We start from the raw sequence: 13,693 nt of genomic DNA, 5'->3' as shown, positions 1-13,693 counted from the left end.
AAAATCAAACAGTGCTTGTTACAGATAATGGTGCAAACCTCCGTAAGGAGCTGCTTGACAGAAGAATGGACCTAAGCGATCATGGCCCTTCTGTTGCTTGTCACTCGGTTTTAATTTTAAAGGCCTAGAAATAACAATTGAGGCCAATGATGCATCCCTTTAATGCAACCCAGATATGGTAAACTCATGAATACCATATTTATTAATTTTTTTAAAAGGTAAAAGTACAACATTGCACACTAAACCCAGCTACAAGAGCAAGTCATGTCAGTGGTCATACGTGCAAAATAGTTTTAGGCACCTGCTAGACATCATGAGAAAAAGAAGTCAGTCAAGAGCAGAACAGCCAACTACAGCCTAAGGATATTGAAAACATAGAACAATATCTATCACCCCAATTGCAACCTTAAAACTGCATGACAGATCAGTTGTTGGAAGAAAAAATAGTCAACCACAGATCAATGTAATCAAGTGACTGATTACTTGACTGAGAAAAAATAAGTATCCTATGCATAGAGAGATTTCTTTTTGCATTACAGTGACAAATACTTCCTGATCTAAGACCTGCATGCATTTACTGATGGTTCATTCAACAGGCCTTGGAAGAAGCAAAGATTTTCTTAAGTAGGTGCTTGAAATCGCATTGGCATTTTTAGAGGAAAATCAAAACAGTTCCTTTGGTCCTGGTTTGTGCTTTTCAGAATGTAGTTTCAAGCACAGACATTTTAAAAATCAGGGCAGGAGCCATTGGGAAGGCTGTACACAAAAGAAATGTGATACAGTAAGCAGAGGCAAGTAAATAAATAAATTAAAGCATGCTTAGGTCAGGATAGGTGCTGCAGTTTTCTGCATGTTATTTAAAAATCATTATTTATTTTAGATATTCTGATAAAAGTACTTTACACCTCTCACGTTTCCTATAATAGAAAAGCCATGAAGTAGCCATGAACTACTAGGTACTACTGCTGTTATGCAACGTGAGAGATTAATTTTAGTGGTCTGCTCAGGCCTTCAGTTTCTGAAATCCAGTTTTATCACATACATTTCCTGACAACTGGGTTTCATTTTCCTTGGTCAAAATAAAGAACTATTTGAATGTATGTTAACATTAGTTATGTTAACCTGTACTTTGAGAACAGTCACAGTATTAAATGATAGATACCCATTAGAAGTAACAAGTTTGAGTCATTGAATCCTTTATACAACATTTTTGTAAAAATTTAAACATCATTGAGAAGTAGAAAACGTACCAGTCCAGTGATATCTGTCACTACTCATTTTTCATGTACTCAGTGTGATTATCCATTACTCAAAAATGACATAGTTAAATGCTAAGTCTTGCTAAAATATTGATCATAATATGTAGGGGCATATAATTTATCTGAATCAAGTGAAATATGTTTTCCTCAGTGAGATGATGAAAGCTTGTCTCATTACAGCATTATTTCTGCTGAAGTTTCCACCATTAGTTAGTTTAATGACTCTGCGAACATTTTAATTGAGAAGATCCCTGTGCAAGTTGCTTATTCAAGACACATGGATGGGTTTAGATTCAGGAATGAGAGAAATGTGCAGCCGGCTGTGCTCAGCCTGGGAGTGCAGGCAGAAGGCAGAGAACCAGATACAACAAAATACCCAGATCACAAGGGGCAGAAGGAATTGAAGGGGAAAAGGCAAGGTGTCACAAGCCAGGAGATGTGAAAGGACATAACTTGCTGGCAAGAATACTTGGGCTGGCAATGTAGTGTACAAACACCTGTTTGCTTAAATCCTTCTCACCACCCAAAAAAAAAATCCACTGAGGCCACTGGAAAACTACACCGACCTTTGAGAATCAAGCCTGGTAAGAAAAAGTAATCATTGCTATTACGAGCCTTGGTTTCACTCTGAATATCTACTTTATAAAGGAGAGCAAATTAACCAGTAATCTTGCATCATCCCCTGCCTGCACACAACGATTCACATACATTCAAAGGAAAAATCACAGTAAACCACTGTTTAATATCAGCTACATAGATGGTCAGCAGATCTGTTCAAGTGATGCTCTGCTGTCCTCCCTGAGGATGTGAGCTGGGTCTTTATCAGCTCTTCCATGAAGCCTTGTACTGCTGTCAGTAGTGGGCCACCAAAGCACTGATACCAAAATATTTTGTGGCTAATCTCATCCTCGTTACTGAAATTAAGGAAGGTGCTGCTACAGGAGACGGCTCCCTCTGGGGCATAGAAGTAGGGTTATTCCCGCCTGTAGGCACACTTCTCTGAAAATAATCTAGGGGAAAAATGGACACAAGTGACGTTCTTATTTAATCAGAAAAATATGCTGAGGATGGAGAGACATTTTTATTTCTGCTTCCCAGCTACTGAAACAGAAGCCAAAAAGAGCTTGAGTGATTTGCCTCAAGTCACATAGTTCTACATATTTTAGTCTGGATGTCAGATCACAAGACTAAACTGTTAGCTCAGTCTCCTTTCAGTTGCTGCTGATACCAGGAAACCCCACAGGATTTATGCTTTGAACACCCACAAGTTACTCCAGAACACACAAGACATGGAGGCTGGGGATCTTTGAGTGCAGTCTACCTTCTTCAGTCCTTTACTTGCCTTAACTGAAAGATCTTTAACTTGGGACCATATCTTTTTGTAGCTACCTACAGTGTCCAGCATAAGAGTCCTTGATCCTGGCTGTATTCTTGGAGAGCTGAATTACTGAGCATGAGAACTAGTGTCGTTTGTAGCAACTGATCCAGGGCACAGACAGCTGATTGAAAGCAAGTGAGTTACTGAAGCATAACTAGTTGTTGTCACACACACACAAAAAAAAAAGACGAAGAGGTACTTGGAAACACCATAAGGGGCGTCAACAATTCAAACATCTCGCATGTAATTTTGTGCTATAGGCACCACATATTACATTCTCATTCTGAGGGCTCTTACTGGACAGCCTCAGATATTATGTGCTGAAGTTACCAGTTCAGGGCCAAATACCCATTTGCCTTCAGCAAATGGTTACCCAGAGAAATGCAATGGGACTAATTGAGTGGGCCAGAAGGATTTGGCTCCGTGGAAGCATTGCTGCCACTGTGCATCCCTCATTTATGAATAGAAATAGCAGAGAAAAGCATAGCAGTTTAAAAATGTCATTTCTATCAGGGAAAAATGAAAGAGGATGAATCTCGGAATATTTCTCAGAATGCCATTTTATTAGATGCATCCAAACCTGGAAGGCTTAAGCCCAGAAAAGAAAAAAAATGATAGGATTCATTCTAAACAATCTCTCATTTTATGTAAAGAAAATGAAGTTTGACAAACACTTCATGAGCAACATAATTTACATTATTTTCACTTTGTTTCTGATTATTGGAAATAAAAATATATAACCCTGCATTAATTTCTTACTTGTTCTGTAGCACCTTTGCTGAACCTTTCTATGAGATCACACACATGCAAGATCAAAACAGAGATATGGGAAGTAGAATGTGCTTCATTATGGCAAGTACAGCTCATATCGTCCTCCACAACACAATTTATTAGTATCTAATAGAATTGTAATGTTTCTCATTCTACATTTTTACAGCTGCATCAAAATATTAAAGTGCGAATTGCAATTAAACTCACACAGTGCTCTTAGCATAATTTCCCTTGTATTAATACTTAGCAAACCAAGTTATTGGTGTAATATTACTCTTGATACTGGTTGTCATAAAGGGATAAAACCTCCAAATAGTAATAAAGTATATTTTACTGTAGAGAGAGCGGCAGTACAGAAAAATATTATGCTACTGGAGTTGTTAATTTCTGTGGAAGGGAGTGGGGAGAGAAAGGCTTTTGACTCTTTAAATTATAGTTTGCAGGTTAGTACACCAACTCACTTAATCTCTCTAAACAGGTAATTTACTTGCTTTCTGAAAGCACCCATGTGCAAGGAAATGCTAGTGCAGTCCAGGGATGATTCTAAGATTGATTGCTTGGCTCTAGTCACCGATAACAGCATGTATTCTGCTAAGCTCTATTTTACATGCGTCTGAAATCTTCAAAGATTTTAGAGGGAAAAAAATGAAGGGGCAATATTCGTTTCAGATAACCTCAATTTATGAATGTGTGGTCTGCTTGACTGAAGAATTTTGAAGCAGAAGGGCTAAACTATTTGCAAATGGCAATGGGTACATCAACAAGGGATAGAGCAATTGCAGGTGTGATATGCTTATGTTATCCATTAGGCAGATCAGAAGTTATATTTAGTATTTTCCAGCTGCTCCTTAGATTTGCAGCTGGCTGTAGCTTTTTGTTGTTTATAGTTCAGAATTGAGCTCTGCAAGAAAACACTCATGGAAGAAATGGAGAGCTGTAGTGTTTGCTTATGGAGGGAAAAACAACAAAGCAGCTGAATTAAATGCCATTAAGTGAACATGACTTTGGTAGGACTGCCTGGGCTGGATAGTTCTATAAAAGCATCTGGAAGTACAACTTAAATGTTAAGGCTTAAGTCGTTGCTGCTTCTTTTAAGAACTCACCAGGCAGAGCAAACTATTTCATACTTTAAGTGCTGACCCATAGGGTAAATCAGAAGTTGAGCCTCAGTATGGGTCAATATTTTTGATCAGATTTTGCCTGGTTACTCAAGGGCTGTAAGCAGTGAAGACTTGGCCATGCAGGCTGCAACCAAAAGCCCAGCGAGCTTGTGCAGTCTGTCCTGTAAATCATGTCATGAAAACAAAAGACTATTTTATTAAGTTAACAATAAAATCCTAGTCTCAGGGTGATGCTGAAGGAGGTTTTGAAAAAGATTATCTTGACTTATTTCAGACAGGCTTGTGGTTTTGCTAACATCCAGTATGTGTTATTGATAAAGGACCCTCTTAGCTGTTGCATTCCAATTTACAAAGTCATTTCTGTTAGTGGGGATTTCTCTCCCTTCCAGATGAGAAGTCTCTTTGCACCAGGATTAAAGACTGCTGGGTAGGGGAGGTGGTAAATCCGTGAATGGACCCCCAGATTCTGGTCCATGCACAGCACCACATATCACAGAGCAAAATATAAATAAAGCAAGACTTCCAAAGCTGCTGCAAGCTCCAGTCCCACCTGCTATTGATGTCAGGTTGTTTTTAACAGCATATGCTTCTGTCTCTGACAATTACTGATGATAGATCCTCTAGTCTGGGTATGCTGACTGTGAGGAGTCTGTATCACAGCCTGCAGAATTAACACTGTTTGTAGTGTCTGGGTTTTGCTGTGTCATTCATGAACTGCCAAGATAACTGCATCGTTGCAATGTGTCACACATTTCAAATTTTTCTTCCCCTTCTCCCTCCCTTATATTTTATCTCCCAGAAGTTTAATCTCTCCTGCCTAAGACACCAGCTACCAGAATAGAGCAAAGTACTTGAATATGATGAAAAGGCCATTAATTGCCACCAGCCTGACCTCCCATCACAGGCTGCCTCCCTCCTCACTCGGCATGGGGAGGTTAATCTCCTAACTCTGTGCTGCTGTACCTGGTACAATAATTGCTCCTGAGCAACCGCAATGGTGACATTACTTTTGCCCGTGAGGCTGAGAACTTGGTGAGCTGAAGACTACAAAAGCAGTATGGTAACAGTCTGTATAAAAAAAAACCAAAATGCTTAAGTGTTCAAGGGTCTAGCCCAAAGCCTATTTAAATTCAGTAGAAGTTTCAAATGTGGCCCTTAATATCTTAAGCTCATCTTAGAAAGACCTTGAGCACCGAGGACTGTGGCTAGGTTTACTCATCTAAGTCTGGCTGAAAGTGAAATTCCCCATTGCTTCCTCTACTCCTCATGGCACATTTCCTAACAGTATAATTTACAGGAAAATGATCAAAATATCATTAAGAAATGTCAGTACTCTCAGTCAAGCTCCTTTCAGAAATATAAGCACTGTGTGGCAGGCATAATAAAGTCGTGATTAGGAGTGTCCTTTAAATCACAGGAAAGGGAGGCAGAGTAGATGTGCCCTATTCCATCTCTGAACAGACTCTTTGCGTGACTGCAAGCAAGCGCATAACTCGCAAATGCCCAGGCATAACTCAATTCTTTAATGCCTACAAAGATATTAGTACTTCTGCACTACCCAGCAATAGGAATAACATCATCATTTTCTCCCTGCACATCGGAAGCCACTGACAGGCCAACCCGGAGAGGCACATTGCAGAAGCTGCTTCCCCGCTCAGCCCAGCTTTGGGGCCAAGCAGCAGCTGAATCACAGAGCGCGAGAACAGAGGTTGATGTGATCCTTGACGTTAACAATGGACACAGTTACCCCAGAGTTAGGTTTGGTTTTACCCTGGGAAATGAAGATTGGTGAGGAAAGGGAAAAGGACCTAGAAGAAAAGCACCAGAACATGAGTCATAATACTAAATAAGTGAGTTCATGACCACCATCAGTTCTCCTCAATCTCCTCCCAGCCATGTTTCTGCTAACAAGCCCATGCACACAAACCAAGGCAGACACGTATGTGACAAGTGATCCATTTGTCCTATGATAACGTTACTCTAATTAGCCATATATCTTTGGCAGCTAGGACTACATTTGAAAAGAAAACAGCATTCTTCATTGCTTGCTCTTTTCCTACAAAGAAATAACAACATGGCCTCTGCAGAAAACTTGCTCAATAAATGAATTTGGATAACACCAGAAATTTTGTGAAACAGTGTTTAATAGTGAGTCCAAGAGCAACTGAGAAAAAAAAATTATATGCTGAGATAATCAAGCACATCTCTGTATGTAGCACTGGGTTTTTGCATTGACTGCTTCATATTTTGAAGGAAAAAGCCCACGAGACAACAGAAAGGGATGAGCCCTCACAGAGCATTATTCCAGGGAGTTATTCCTGGCTCACTTCCAGAAAGGACACTCCCAGGATGGATATTTCTATTCTAGAACAAAAGTGTCTCATTTTGGATTCCTTTAGCCTTTTTAGAAACAACAGCTCACCTGTTATATTTGGCAGACTCCACCAAATCCACCACCCTGGGTAGACACCCCCTTTATTGTAAGGGGCTTATTCTTAGATCCAGGAAAAAAGTTGTGACCAATCTAGACATGAATTAAAGGCAAATGTGTGCGTGAAGTACTGAATATATGTAGCACCTCTCAGAGATGCTGTGGAATTGGAGATCTTAACGGCAGTCCCAGCCTAGGACCAGTGGACGGAGAGATGCAGAAGCTTCAGTTTCTCTTGTGGCAGCACCACCACGTACATGCATACATCATTAGCTGGTCTGTCAGAAAACAGGTACCCAGGAGTGTTTTGGACGAGGAAGCTCCTGATCTTCAGACACTGTAAAGAATTGGGGTCAATCCTATCAAAGGGTTCTCTGTGAGCCTGTTTCTTTCTCAAAACAAGCCCTGCAAATCCTAAATCCATGTATGTCTAGGTTGCCAGATTTGAAGCAGATACCAGATTGTTTTACTTCCTAAGTTTGGACATAGCAAACAAACAAAAAACCCCCAAACAAACCCAAAACCGCAAGATAATACACATGGGAGCTGTGAGCTTTTCTTAAAGCTGAAATGATTCTTTCATGAAACAAAATATTGCTGTTAGCCTACTCCTGCTGTAAATATAATCAGTGCCAAAAGGTACATTGGCTTTCCTAGCCACATTTGTCCAACTCAGTCATAAAACTGTAAAGAGGCCAAAGCCAAGATGCCAGCTAAAACTGTGGTAAAGCCAAAGGTGAAGACTAGATCGTACTGTTCTACCTGGTGGAAAGAGAGCATAAAGGCACCCAAAAAGGATTTGTCTTATAGACAAGGTGACAGTATTTCTGAAATAAAAGATTGGAATACTTTCGTAGTGACTTTTTTAGGGTCATAAAAAAGACAAAATACCCATTTACAAAAGATGCGTGCTGGTGTTGTTACTGCTAGCTTGCGAGGCGATAGCTACACTTGCATATTACTTATAGTGTAGGTTTATTTCAAGACACTCAGTATTCTGGAGACATTTATCATACACCACCAAACAGCTAACGTTAACATCCACTTTGAGCAAAGGAACAGCTTTAAATGTCTGCGCTGATCCAACTTTTTCTCTCTCACTGCTCTGTTCAGCACACAGAACACTTGTTCCGCTGGACTGTTTATTCCTGGCAAACACGGAACAAATTCTTCTCAGCCTTGGAAAAAAGAGCAGCTTGTAGTTATTAAAACAGAAAGAGAAGCAAAACAAGAAAACTGGGTCACTGAGGTGTCAGAAAAAAGAAATTGCTGGGATGTCATGAAGGAAAAGAAAAATAAAAAAATCAAGATTGTCCCAAGTTTTGTTATAGAAGAGATAAGCAGGAAGGATCTTCAAAAGAAGGTAGGGATTACATTATAGTGCTATACCATGACTTCTCTGAGCTGCCAAAGGGCTGGCAAATCCAATAGCTCATGACCAGAAATAAAGAACAATTATAGCTGGTTAATGGAAAACTGATACCTCTAAACATACAAAATAAACTCTTATGCTGATGCCTCCCAGCAAAGAACAGAAGCTGGACTGGTGGGTTTCCAATGTAAACTTATATCATCTGTTTAATTCTGCTTTTATTTAATGCCTCTGTCCTTTATGTGACATTAACTTTAATGTAATATTGAAGGCTTTGGGTTTTTTAATAGCGTCATAAGTGTAAATGTAGTAGTTATATTATAATAATAATAAATCAAGAATGTACTAGAGTCACTACAATAACTAATAATAATGTTAGACACAGTCTATGATGCATCTAAAGTTCAGTACCTTAGAGAGTTAATTAAGTCCTAAGTTAATTGACAATGATCTTATTTCTAGACAGGAAATGTAGCCGATTATCTTGTTTATGCTTAAACAAGTAACTGAGGTCATAACAAGACTTTTTGGGGTATTATTGATTGATTTGTAATTTCTTAATTAATTTTGATTGACTTTTCAAGCATCTTGCTTCTTGACTTAATTCTTTGCTTCTAGGGAGATGAAGCTACTGACATGACTGGTGGTAATCGAAAGTGACAGTCACCATTTTCACTGTATCAGATGTGTAGTTTATATAACTCCACTGCACTTTTATGATTCTATACTACTACAGATCAAGCTTTTGCAGCAAAGTGCAAATCAATTTACTGTTTTCATAACATCATGCCTACCTTTACCTGTCATAAGGTACACAATAGCATCAGAGATGACAAATTGCATTTAATCATTCAGACAAGCACTGCTATGTCATTTCTTACATTCCTATTGTTAATTGTACAAATATTACCCTTTTTTATTGCTTCAGGAAATGATTACCTTTAGAAAGAGTTAGTGGATAAATATATGAAAACCAAACCCAAGTAATGTTTTCCAGATTAGAATTACAGAGAAGAAAACCAATCCTTTACAAGGCAACTTTGTTCTATCACAGCCTACTCAGCATATTGAACCTTTTTTAATTGCAAGTGGATTCTCCCCATATAGCCTTATCCAGAACCTTCCAATAGCACACCAGTTATTACACAGACTTAAAAAACTGAGCATAGTGCTAAAATTCGGCTCATGGGAAAGAACGAGCCAAAAAAGACCTTTAGCTCACAGCATCTCCAGTGAATAAACTCTTTAGCTGCACAGTCACATAGCAATGGATAAATTAACAACTCATTTACCTTGCCTTCTGCCATTTTAGACCAGAATATAGCTACAGAGTAGTAAAATGTCTGTGGTGATGATGGGTGACAGTGCATGGGGATGCATCTAACTAGGAAAGTCAGAGCAGGGTGAATTGGATAGCAGTGCCATTGCTGCCACAAGTTCCCGTGCCCCTGCGGGAGCGCCCCCTCCCGCCTAGCACTGCTAAAGCAGAGCCCCAGGGGATGGGTCATATGAACAGGACTTTCTGTTCCCTGTGGACTGGTTTGGGTAAGCTAGATCACCTCTCTGTAAAAAGGCAGATTAACCCAGAGATAATTAAAGGCCACAAATGATATGCAGGAAATTAATTTCTGACAGTATCAGAATCAGAGGGGACCAACCTGTTCCAGGAGGACAAAGTTTGAACTGAGAAAAAGTAACAAGACTTTGTAAACACAGAAGTGCAAATTGAAATGATAACACTTCATAAAAGGCCAAAGAAGTGCAGATATGACCATATTTTAAACGACCACCACACAGGCAGCAAATGGTATAAAATTGAGACCACTTTTCTGCTGTGGATACAGAGCAGTCCCAGAATGGTATAAATACTTTCCTTCTTTATCCCTCTACCCCCTTCAAGTTCAGTCCTTTTTTTTCTCATTAAAAAAAGTCCCACAGTTTGGGAATTAATCGACAAACCCAGCATTTTTTCTTCCTTTGTGTTCATGGACCTGTTCCCACTTAAACAAAATATTCTGGCAACTTAGAAATTATTCTTTACGTTGACGCAAAACTCTTCTACTTGATCATGTTTTATACCATTGCTGGAGTTTTCTACTTCCTTCAAGTCCCACTTCAGTATCCCTTAAGTACCACTATTTCATGCTATTCTGATTTTGGGCCATGTGATTCATAGAAAAGCATTAATTTTCAGTTTTATCAGATATTTAGTGTTGAACATTGTACCAAGCACTCTGTCCTGTCCCTCTTTGTAGCCAGCTTAGTACTTCGCTAGCATCACCAGGCTCTCCAATAATGGAAGGTGAAAATTATCCTTTGGATAAACACTTTCCTTATAAGAATTATATGGGCTGATTTACCACACTTGTCTCCTCCTACCAAGTTAGCACTAATTTCCTAGATTAAACTGCTCCCAGAACATGCAGCATTTTGGAGGCAGACACCCCAGCACTGAGGGAGGACATTTATTTGCATACACAGATTTAGTCCAGGGCCTCATTTGCATTGTAGGTGGCTTCACCTCCTGAGAACCATAGGACCAGTTCTAGTTTGAAACATGCATTTTACCACTATCTTATCCATCTATTTAGGGAACTAAACCAAGATACAATGGCCCTAATAGTATTGTAAGAGGTTTCAGGAATAAACATGAGAAAAGCTTATTTTTTGTCCTACTTTATTTTTTTCCCTACTCTTACTGTACCTGTCACAATGGTGTGCTTGAAGCTTGAGAATCTGCTATGAGCACTTATCCTTTATTTCCACACTTGAAGCCTAATTTTTAAAGTACTCAGAGTGAATATTTGTTTCATTGGAACATGAGAGTGCTGCTTTGCTTATGTTTTCAGACCTTGTGGTACAAACACCTTACACTAGCAATCTGCTCTCTACCCACTCAACACAGGAGAAACCCCCTATATTCAAATATCAAGTCAACACCTCTCCCCACCTCCACTTCATCAGGAATTCTGCTTTTCCTATAGTTCAAAGCAAATGAAGCAAGTTAAGAGCCTATGTTTTGGGCTGGCCTTATCTGTAACTTCATTTTGTACTGAGACAACTCAACCTCCTTTTTCTAGGCTGGAAAATATAATCTTATAAATCTCTCATGGTTTAAAAACCAGAATAACTCAAAGTAATCTAGAGTTTTAAGAATAAAATACACTTTAAGAAAAGCAGTAACAGTAATGTCTTCTTCATGCTAGATAAGACCTAGGACACACAGATAATGAGTGGTTATAAAGATGTTATTTTCATATTTATTGACATTAAAATTCAATATATAAGATATTTAAGTCCCTTTAAACAGACTGAAATAATTCCTCAAGTAGAATGATTAGGGAAAAATCCTTTTCAATTTTTATCCACAGGCATAAAGCCTAACCTCAGGTGTACATGTGCCATGCAACACACAACAAAGCAGAGGAGCCCAGACTGGCACAGGGAAGCCAGATCCCGGTGGGCCCAGCCATGTGTGTGAGGTGACCCAGCATTGTGCATTAAGGTTCACTGGCTGTGATAAAGCACTCTGCCAGCACAGCCACCTGATGCTGGTGTTTTCACTGGTGGAAATGGGAGCAGGTTTTGGCCCAGTGACTCCATAGTCCTTCGGATCACGCTTAATTTAAGTTACTGTTGCTCCCTATACACCATCTTAAGGATATTTGGCTATTTGTGTTCTTGAAGGCAGGGGGCTGGCACAAGGTGCTACTGCTGTGGAACAAACTAAAGCAGTGTGATGAAAGACATGTAGTGCTGGAAAATTCTTCTGGATACCTTTGTTCTCCATGCCAGGCCAGCACCTACACTATTCTCTTTGGGACAGCCTGAGCAAGACAATGAAATAGAAACTTTTGCTTTTATTATCTTGCCCTGAATTTTATGGTCTACTTCAAAATGTATCTTTAAGTTATGAAATTGTTATGCCACCGGTTTTCTTTATTTTTTTTTCCTGGTTGATGCTCTGTGGAGAGAAGACTGCCAGTAACATTTCTGTAGAGTAAACATCTCTCTTTTTGCCTAGTCAATGTATTCTCAATTAAAAATTAATAGCCACTATCCTCAGTTGTGCTCATTTACATAAAAATAATGCCAAATGGTACAGAGCCTCCTGTGCCATCTTTTCTGAACAGATATAAAATGCCTGGAGAGCACTGTAAAGATCTGGTTGCTTCCTACACAATGGTGAATGCACTGATGCTAACTGCTTCCAGTACCTTTTGGTTTGCTCCTGTTTTTCTTAATCACAAATGGGACTTTAAATAAAACAAATTTAAATTCTGATGGAGTACAAAACTCTTAACTAATACCCTCCTCACAAATGCCAGGTAATTTATGAGTAGCGTCCTCTGGGTAATGACCAAGACAAAACACAGAGGTACGGATGCACAAGAAGTTAAAGCAGATTGGCCTAAAAATCAATTCTGTTGTCAACCGTGTGGTATTTAATAAGTGGGACTGGTCATTGCTCTTTATATAAACACAGGGAGGAAAGGCAGGATTATCAGGGTCATCTGACTTCAACAACAAAAAAATATATAGGTAAACTCCCCATTAAGTACAAGCAGTCCCCAGCAATCATCATTTTACAAACTGTTGCAGCAATCTCATTTTGATCAGCCCTTTACTTGTGTTGCAGGTGAGAGGCAGAAGCAGCACATGATCATTCTGCCAAAAATAAGTATTACCCAAAACACAAGATGTGCAGAAGACTCATCAGCTGCAAGCAATGGTCTTCTTGATCAACTTTGGACAAGGTTACAAGTACCAAAACCCCAAAGAGCTGCACCTGGGCACAAGAGCTTCAGCATTGCACCCCATCCTCCCAGGCTGGGGCATCTGTGTTGGCAGCTCAGGTCAACACAGCTCTTTTGAAGTGACTCTGGATCAAACTGTGCCACATCTCAGCTTAGTTTCCACCAAAAGGAAGCCTGTTTGCCTGCTCCATGCTGGCTCCACAGTGCAAGCCAGGACACGAAGCCTGACCAGGCTGGAGCTGGTCTGAAATGTGAATGCCTGAAGTCTGGACAACACAGACACCAGGTCCTCAGCACCAGCTGTTGCTCAACCTTTGCTGCAATAGTTATAAAGCTTAATGTGAATTGTGTGTGGGCAGAGAATTCAGTATGTGCATACAAGCATCCTTTTCTATGCAGAGAAATATTTCTGGGTTTTAGGCTGGGGTTGGAGTCTCTTAGTGACTGTAACCTTTTTTTAATTAGAAAGCTCTTTTCACTGTAGTGTTAACTTTCCAGCCTTTGTTTCATAGCTCATTTCTCTTTCTCCAGCCATGACTTAGCTAATTCTCCTCTCCCATCCCTCTCTTGGTTACAGTTTGCTGTTTTGTTTAATTTCAGCAGC

Source organism: Nyctibius grandis, chromosome 13, assembly GCF_013368605.1.
Source record: "Nyctibius grandis isolate bNycGra1 chromosome 13, bNycGra1.pri, whole genome shotgun sequence".
Taxonomy (NCBI): domain Eukaryota; kingdom Metazoa; phylum Chordata; class Aves; order Nyctibiiformes; family Nyctibiidae; genus Nyctibius; species Nyctibius grandis.
This window is presented reverse-complemented; position numbering follows the sequence as displayed.